The sequence below is a fragment of the Muscardinus avellanarius genome, assembly GCF_963383645.1.
Source record: "Muscardinus avellanarius genome assembly, chromosome: 1".
Taxonomy (NCBI): domain Eukaryota; kingdom Metazoa; phylum Chordata; class Mammalia; order Rodentia; family Gliridae; genus Muscardinus; species Muscardinus avellanarius.
Genome location: NC_137786.1, coordinates 106,656,468 through 106,666,433, shown reverse-complemented (window position 1 = coordinate 106,666,433; position 9,966 = coordinate 106,656,468). Strand labels below are relative to the sequence as shown.

General features: G+C 38.7%; 1 pseudogene across 1 annotated transcript; it reads right to left on the bottom strand.

Annotated features, from left to right (window-relative positions):
• Positions 1–7,376: 7,376 nt before the first annotated feature.
• Positions 7,377–8,992, bottom strand: LOC308274153 (annotated as a pseudogene). Its single transcript has 2 exons — positions 8,924–8,992; positions 7,377–7,814 (listed from the first exon to the last, which is right to left on the bottom strand). The product of its transcript is annotated as an uncharacterized misc_RNA (transcript).
• Between the last annotated feature and the right edge of the window lie 974 nt (positions 8,993–9,966).

Here is a 9,966-nt window from a genome sequence, read left to right as displayed (position 1 = left end):
AGCTCAACAAAGTATCGTTCCCTAGTGTGTGCCCATTTCTTTTTATTGGGTTTCCAATTCATAGTTCCAGAGGTAATTATAAATGAGTGCATTGTTTGCAAGATGGTCACTGAGAATCATTCTGTAATACTAAACAACTCACATTACTCTTAAATTCCCATAGCACACTACCTGCTGATTCTTCCCGTATCCAATAGATAGATGATAAAATGAGAGGTAATTAAATTTTCAAAATTAAGATAAAAGGTTGCTTATTTAAATAACATTTTAGCTGGGCGTGGTGGCACACACTTATAATCCTTGCACTTGGGAGGCTGAGACAGGAGGATCGCACGGGTTCGAAGCCAGCCTCAGCTATTTAGTGAGGCTCTCAGCAACTTAGTGAGACCCTGTTTCCAAATAAAGTATAAAAAATAGTTCCCGGGAGTATAGACCAAAGGTAGAAAGCTTCTGGGTTCTACCTCCAGTAGCACCAAATAATAATAATAATAATAATAATAATAATAATAACTTTTAAAGTGTTGAAGCTAATTATTAATATTTCAGTTTCACTTTTAATTTTCATAATTTTGAAAGAGAAAAAGCATAGCTTTTTGAAAACACTTAAAACTTTTTTACTTTTAATTTTCATTGTAATTCATATATTTTAGAAAGAATATAATAAAATTGTGGAAACTTTGGATGAAATCACATTTTTAATTGTTAGATAAGTGTTGTTAAGAAAACCAAATGATATATGCACACTTCACAAAAGAAGAAATTCAAATGGCCAATAAATGAATGAAAAAATGCTCAACATCACTGGCAATCAGAGAGATGCAAATCAAAACAACCCTGAGATTTCACCTAACTTCAACTAGAATGGCAATCATTCAAAACACAAACAACAACAGATGCTGGCGAGGATGTGGAGAAGTGGGAACTCTAAGACATTGTTGGTGGGATTGCAAATTAGAGCAACCACTTTGGAAAACAGTATGGAGAATCCTCAGAAGAATGGGAACAAATCTACCATTTGATCCAGCAATACCACTTCTGGGTATCTACCCAAAAGAAAAGAAACCAAACTACCAAACTAATGCATGTGTATCTATGTTCATAGCTGCACAATTCACCATAGCCAAACTATGGAACCAGCCAAGATGTCCATCAACAGATGAATGGATTACAAAACTGTGGTATATGCACACAATGGAATTTTACTCAGCCATAAAAAAATACAATTGCGCTATTTTCAGAGAAATGGATGGATCTTGAGGACATTATGCTAACTGAGATTAGTCAGTCACAAAAAGTAAGGAATTGGATGCTTTCCCTAATATGTGAAAGCTAAGGTGAAAGGGGTCATAGGAGGAACTCCAGGTGAAAAAAGAGATCCTATGGAGGAGCAAATAAGGCAACCTAACTGTGGGGATGGGAGGTGGGGAGAGGGAAGCGATTTAAAGTGCATGATGTACTTATTCATATCTAAGTAACCACTAAACCAAGCATGGGAGGGAGGGATGGGAAGGGAGTGAGGTGGGGACTTTGTGGGGGCTGGCTGGGTGATGTGTGAATTTATGCCTACACAAGTTTTTTTTTTTACCCCATTATGATGTATAAATACAATGCACCAATAAAAAAGTAAATTATAAAAAAAAGAAAAGCAAATGATTTGGAAAATTCTTGATTATAGCACCATTGTTACTGCTTCGGCTAAAATTTAAATATTAAAAATTGGAGAAATAATATAGGATTTATATGTGTCTTTATTGTTCATTTAACTATTGCTAGCTTATTTGCAAAAAAAACCACCCAGATATATACAGTAATAATTAAATTTCTAAACATTTAAGAGATAGAATATGCTGACTTCCATATACTCCCAGCTCAGGCTTGTAATTATTTAGAGCTGGGCCTGAACACTCAGAAATGGTCCCAAAGAAACCTCAAACCCTCCTAATCTGAATCTAAGCCCATGATGTTTGTCGCAGTCAGCACCAACCACATGCACACACTACATGCGGGTTCTCCTTGTATTTGGTGCTTTTAAGATTGTTCCTCATACAAAAGTCAGGTAGGGGCTAGGCAGGGGCCTGAGGGGTGGCAATTTCTGCTAAAAGTAGTTCTACTACTCCCCCTGCCTGTGAGATATGATGGGGCAAAGCAACAAAAAGGAAGTTCAAGGCATTCGCATCAGTACTGGTAGCAGGAAGGACTCTAGAAGGACTCACCACCACTACACCCATGCAGGCAAGCACCCTCTGGCAAACACATGCAGAGGTCTCATCCTCTGAAACATATTCCCACACCTTCCTTCTTCCCCTTTAAATCAAAGCAAGACTAATTTGTCTTGTGAAACTCAAACCTTCTGTTCTAGCACAGAGGTCATGTTTTACCAAGAATTTTGGACACTGATTTGCCTCTAACCAGCTGGTATGAAATTCAGGCTTAGAACTATTAAATTTCAGTCAAGTTCCTGCCCTTTATACTTCTTGTTCAACTTCTTCTGGCCACCTACTAACCTCTCTGGGCCTTACTTCTTTCCAAGTCTGGAGTGAGTTTGTAAACATTAGATCTGCGATAACATGAACAGGTGAAAATCTTTTGAAATCTTTATCTAAGTAGATACTAAAGCCAGCGTGGTCCTTCTTTACCTCCAGTACAAATGGAAAGTAGCTCCCATCTTCCCCCACACCCTTCTGCTGATCTGATAAATAAGTATGTGTTTCTTGCTTCTAAGTAAAAGGCACACTTTTACAAGAGCCTTTCTGGCCTCCATGGGAGGAGTGATCCTAAGGATGGGGCTTGGAGTGGGCATGATGGTGGAACTGGTGCTAATGAGCTGCCCCAGTGCAAAAGCAACACGTCGCAAGGGCTGCCCCTAAGCAACACTAGTGTGAGCGTCTCCCACACTCATGTTTCCCCAAAATTTACTAACACTGAATTATTCATCCTCCCAGATTGGGATCATTTACTCTAATTGTTCAAAATCCCTGGAGAGTTGAGAGTCTAATAACCAAGAGAGACAGAATTTCTGGGCTCTTGGTGGAGATGCCTTAGCTGAGTGGCATTATTAGCAGCTCCTCTCATCCCCCACCTTCCTGATACAGGGAAGGCAACCCCTGCTTGGGAAATGGACACTCAAGCCGAGGCAAGCCTAATTTCTGTTTCCAGGTCGAGATTTCAGGTCCTAAGCCTCTCGTGATTCAGTTACAAAGGAGAAACCATGGAGAGTTTGTTTTATAAAGGCAGTTGGTACATTTGCTTCGAGATTAATATCTAATGACAATTTTATTTCTATAAATTATTTCTTACAAATAAAGGGCATTCATTTTTAATATAAATTTCAAAATAAATGATAAAATGATGCTCAGCATTTATTAACTGTATACTGATTTCCTTTGTATGCATTAAATAAATACATCTTCACAGGAAATTCATGTATCATCTCTATTTTATGGACTGAAGAAACAGGATCTGTGGAAAGGTAAAACATGAAAAATGTCAGGTCACCTAAGTAAGTTGAAATTCTAGTTGTTCTATCATCTTGCTTGCCAGTCTGATGCTGGCTAGGTGAATTAATGTCTCTGAGCCCTATATGTAATTTAGAAGCACTGGTACCTACTTCACTGAGCTATGATGAGAACTAATCTAAAGAAAGTTATGGCTGGGAAGAAGGCACATGCCCTGTAATCCCAATCCTTGGGAGACTGATGAAACAGGGGTGTTTCCTCTTATTAGGATTCTCATCCAGTGGATCTTAATGAGTGAATTCTAAGGACTAGTGAAAGGTACAGAAATATGAAAGTTGTTTCAAGTTAGGGAAAGATAGAGGACAGAGCAGGTCTCCCCCAAAGAAGGGGTCCCAGAAGGAGAGTGACCTTGAAGGCCTTGGGGAGTGGGCTTTTAAACCTCCTTAAGGCTTTCTATTTGTTCTTTTATGATTGGTCACAATGGGGTTTTGGGGGACCAATGACTTTTGCACAATTTTGACTCTTAATTTGAATGATTATCTGTGGGCTGGCAGAAGCCCTGATTCCCTGGCACCCATAACCTTACTGCTTATCTCCCCCAACTTCACCGAAAGGGGGATATAGATGGCTACTTTAATTCTTTCTGTTCTAAGGTCCTCTGTCCTACCTCACTGAGACAGGAGGGTCATGAGTTCAAGGCCAGTCCCAGCAACTTAACAAGACCATGTTTCTAAATAAAAAGTGGCTGGGGGTAGAATGCTCCTGATTTCAATTCTTATCACAAAAGGGAAAAAAGGGAAGGAAGAAAAAAGATGAGACGAATGTACCTGGGAAATAGTAGAGTAAAGAAAATGTTAATTTTCTTCTTCTTTCCTTGGTTTGTTGAATAATGGAAAAGGAGTTCTGGAGTTGTCATATGACCTTCTGCTGTCCCCAGGGAGCCTCGTGGGTCAGAACAAGAGTCAGGGTTTGTTTCCACGACTTCTCACTGTGTTCTTGCTCAGCGCTGACTCAGCTGAGCGGCTCATTTTTCCAGATTCTTCTAACTGGCCGCACAAGGAACTTGGGTAATGTTGGCCTAACTGCCTCTTTGGGAGGTTTTTCGCAAGACTTCTTTGATTGGTTTCCTTAAAATAGATTTTCCTTACTTAAATGTACATGTTGCTGCCACTGTATCACAGTGCCCATCTATTCGAATGATATGAACCTTTGTACTGTAAATAACCGTGAAACATGCTAAGCCATTATCTGCCTTCTCTCAAGGAATCTTCCCTAAAGATGAAAACAATTTGTCAGTGGTTGTTTATCTACATATGTGTTTGGAGATCCATGCTGAAACCAACACATCCGCCATGCCTGCATGCATGTATGTACACACACACACACACACACACACACACACACATACACACACATACACACTTATCCACTCATATTTGTAATGTCAACATTTCATACTGGATAATTATTTTCTGTGGGAGGCTGCCTCTTGCACTGCAGACTGTTGAGCAGAATCTCTGGCCTCTACCTACTATAGAGAAGTAACTACTCTCATCCAAGTCATGACAACTACAATTGTCTCGAGACATTTTGAATGTTCCCTAGGAATCAAAGGTGTTTGCATCTTATAACCACTGATTTACATGATTCAAAGAACCTCTGGGCTCTAAAAGTCTCGGAGTCTACCTCCGCACCAAACTTCAGCAGGGTGGGAGACACATGTGGCCTGTAGCACCAGTTTTTTTTCCTCTCTTCTGGTCTGGGCCTTGGAATGGCTCCAAGATTCAAAGGTTGACTCCTGGCCTTTATGTGAGGGCAGCAGCCATTGAGGCCAGGATTGTGGTACTCCAAACAGAGCCTCCTTACAGAACAACTGTGGACTCCAGGTCAAAGCTCATTTCCCTGTTCCTTTTTCCTTTTCCTAATTCTCAAACATTTAAAATAGTAGCAAAATGTGAGAAGCAGTAGGGCTTGGGCTGTGAGCCTAAATGATGGTGACTCATTTTCATTTCTTGAATAGAATTTAATGTGTGGAAAGACTTTGGAAAGAAGATTTGTAAAACCAAAGAAGGAAGAGGAGGAGGAGGAAGAGGAGGAGGACGAGGAGGAGGAGGAGGAGAAGAGGAAGAGGTGAAAAGAAGGAGGAAGTGAAGATTAAAATTGGAGTTAACAAAACTCCATTTATGAAATGGAACTAAATTTAAATAAGTAGTTTTTATTTTATTTTATTTTATTTTTGGTGGTACTGGGGTTCCTGGAAGCCCTTCTTCCTCCGGGCTACACTCCCAGACCTATTTTATATTTTTGAAACAGGGTCTCTTACACCAGCACGTCTGGCTTCGAACCTGCGCGATCCTCCTGTCTCCGCCTCCCAAGCGCGGGGATTACAAGCGTGCGCCACCACGCCCGGCCTTAAATAAGTAGTTTTTAAAGGACAACTCAGCAAAAAAAAAAAAAAAAAATTCTAGTTTATTGTTGGACAACATGGTCTCACATATACATCAAACTGCAATTTCATAGACAAAAAAAGAACCCTTTATTTTTTGGCCTTTTTAACAAACTCATAAAAACCAATTAATTATAGTATAGGTTAATACATACACACACACACAAAAAAAAAAAAGGTCACTGGAATGTTCAGAATAAGAATTTATTTTTGCTTTTTTTTTTTACAAGATTTTTTTTCCTTTTGAGATTTTAATGAACATGGTCACACCACAAGTATAGACAGAAGTAGGGCAAAGAATGCTCCAAAGGCTGGTTTTGTCATTTGAGATCATGAAAATGCCTGACCGTAAGAATATATGCAAAAATATAAAATGTAAATAAAAAACACAAACACATTTCCAAGTTTTAAAGTGCTTTTAAGAAGAAAAAAAGTAGGGCCTTGGAAGTTTGGGTTCTTTTATCTTCTAATGCAAATTCACATTGTGGTTTTGGTTAGGCGTGGAGAGTGGGTGGCATCTGCAATAAGTAGCACTGCCCACCGTGGCAGCCGCCTCTCTACTCGAAAGTGACCAAATTCATATTCTGAGATGCAAAGTGGAGATGAACAGGTCACAGGAGCCCCTTTTTAGTTTAACTCTTCCTCTTTGCTGTCTAGTCATCTCATCAGTCTTTTGCTTCTTTTTTTAATCAATACTTTCTTTTTTATTTTTATTTTTAAGGTGAAACTGTCATGCATTTGTTTTCTTTCAGAAAAATTCTATCCTAACATGAAATATGAACTCTAAACATCCAAAACAATCTCAAAAAGGAACACAGCTAGAAGATGTACATTTTCTTATTTCAAACCTTATAAAGCTACAATAATCAAAACAGTGTAGTACTGCTATCAAGGCAGATATATAAACCACTGGAGTAAAATAAAAAGCCTAGAAATAAATTCTTCCATATATGGTCAAGTTATTTTTGACAAAGTTTCCAAGAACATTTGGTGAAGGAAATAATAATCTTTTCACTAAATATTGTTTAAAAATATTAATTACATGAAAAAGAATAAAATTGGACCCTTACCTAACACCATATACAAATATTAACTCAAAATAGCTAAAAGACCTAAATGTAAATATTAAGACTATAAACTTTTATTGGTCATGCAAAGATCTTTGGAGATTCATTATCTATTTTAGTCTTTTACCTATTTCTGAATTGTATTGTTTGTTTTTGTTGTTGCTAATTTTTAGGATTTCTATTTGGAATATTAATATACCTTCAGGTATAGCATTTGGAAATATTTAATCCCATTCTATCAGTAACTTTTAATTCTGTTTACACTGTCTTTAGATATACAATATTTTTTTTATGTTGTTTGTTTATTTTTTTGTTGCCTGTGCCTTTGGAATCATATCCAAGAAATCACTGCCAATTTCAATGTTGTGAAGTTTTATGACCCAGGTTTTGTTCTAAAAGTTTATAGTCTTAAGTCTTTTGCTTCTTGGTGTCAACATCGCCATCCTCATCTCCTCAGCTACCCGCTGGTCAGTAGCTGCCTTGGACACTCATCTTCATTTCCTTCCTCGTTCTTACCATCAACCTCCTCCTTCTCCTCCTTTTCCTTCTCCTTCTCTTCTCACCCCCTTCTTCCTCTTCATCTACCTCACTGTCAGCACCCAGCTCGCCATTTTCTTCTTTAGCATTCCCATTAGCAGGGGCATCTCTTCCTTCTTCTGCCTCCTCCGCAGCGTCTTTCTTCTCCTTGAAGTCCTTGGTGGTGATCTGGGAGCTGGTGCCCACAGCCACGTCTGACAGCATGGGGCGTGCTGATAATCTGAAGCAGCGGGACAGAAAGAAAGAATTCAGAGACTGGTGAAAAAACTGCGAGGGAGATGGTTCAGGAGGTGGAGGGAGAGAGGGGAACTGAACCCAAGAACAGTGAAAAGTTAGCTTTTAAGAACAAAGATCTACGTTTAGAATAAACTCTTACTACATAAGCACTAAGCTTATTCCGTTAAATGGAACCTATCTGTGTGAGATGGAATTGCAGTGGTTTTTCCTTTTCTGCTTTACACATTTTGATCTCCTGGGAATTTTATTTATTTTTATATTGATTGATTGATTGATTGATTGATTTTGGTGGTACTGGGGTTTCTGGCAGCTCTTCTACCTCCGGACTACACTTCCAGACCTATTTTATACTATTTTTTTTTTTTTTTAATTTGGAAACAGGGTCTCTTAAGCCAGCGCGGCTGGCTTTGAACCTGCGCAATCCTGTCTCTGCCTCCCAAGCGCGGGGATTACAAGGCTGTGACACCACACTCGGCTTGGGAATTTTATTTTAATAAGTATGTGTTATATGAGTCTAGAAGGAAAAGGAAAGACATTTTAAAAAGAGATAATCACTGAGGTAATCAAAACAAAAACAGTAGTGACATCAGAGAAAGGGAACGACCTAAAAGAAGGAAAAATTGCGATTAGGTCAATGAAGCTAGGCCATGAAGCACATCCTAAAGTCATGTCCCTCGTAGGGTATAATCGCTTATTATTTAAGCCCTTGTTGTATTGCTTGTTCCTATGTTTTAGAGAGATGCACCCTCAAAGCCCTGTACTTGTGCTGAGGATTCCTGGAGCTTTTCTCTGAAGGTTTATGGAATACTTAGAGGAGTCCTTGGATCTTGAGCCTATGTACTTTGAAGGCCTCTTTCTCTTTGGGTGTTTTCACTATTTGGGGGCTAAGAGGGTAGAACCTCTGTGTACTGTGTGTTTCAAACCAATAAACAATCATTTTTTTCCTTCTTAAACAAGATGACACCCCTTGTGTGTTTTCTTCTTTGGTTGACATTTATTGATTAATAAAAAAGTGCTAAAAATAGTGGAACAACTTACCTGCATATGTTTCTGTGTAATTTTGATAACTTTCTTAAATCTGCTATATTTCCCTCATTTCTTCAAAGCATTTCAAATATCAATGTAAATACTCAGTAGTGGTGCAGACCCATGACAAGTTATATACTGTGCAAATCTCAAACTTGGGCTTTATCTCTCAGAATCTTTACATGAACAAGCATGCTCACTGCAAACTTTAAGGTAGAAGACATCGTGGACTTAATTCCACTGTGAGCATAAATTGTTTTTTCTAAAGAACTCAAATACCAGCTCTTTGCAGAGCAAATTAAGGTAATTATCACCATATTCATTTACTCTAACAGGAAAAATCTCTTACACCAGAAGTACATAGACCTGATTGTTATTTGTGTCTCTCTCCTTACACTCTCTCATATTTGTTAATGTCAGTTGCAGAAAGAGTAGGGTATTCATATTCTTATTTAAAAAATATCTCACTTTATATTTTTAGGCACTGGGGGCTCCTCTTCCCAGGGGCAGGGGAAGAAAGAACAGTTTACTGCCAATTGTAGCGCTTCTCATCTCCAATTAAGCTTGCGACCTTCTACTCTTTCCAATCCCTCCTGGTCTACCCCTGTTGAAGATAAATTGAAAACCTATGATGGACTTGCTAAAATAAAAGATGAAACTCTAATGAATGCAGACAAAGAGTTGTTCAGCCTGCACTTATGAGGAAATTAGCAGTAGAAGGTCTCCCATGTCCACTTCACCCACGGAAAAGAAAAAGTGTCCCCTTCAAAGTGCTTATTTACAGACTAGACAAGGAAGCTGAGACTAGAAGTGTATGTGTGTGTGTGGGGGGGATTAGATAAGGATATTGAGATTTACTAAACATGTTCACTCTGTGCTCCAGAAGCAAAAAGTACAAACAGAATGAAAAAGAAGAAACAGAAATGCACAGTCAGAAACAGTCCAGGAAGATGAAGAGAAGAATAGCTTTATGTGTGTCATAGAGGTAAATGCAGCTGTTATTTTAGCTCTCATAGATATTGGATTTAATTGCTTTATATCCATCTGGGAGCAGATTGGCTTGGACAGCATCTGTGAGCTCAACACTACTCACACTGGAACAGCTGTCCCATTTCTTTTTTTTTTTTTTTTTTTTGGTGGTACTGGGGTTCCTGGAAGCCCTTCTACTTCCAGGCTACACTCCCAGACCTATTTTTAC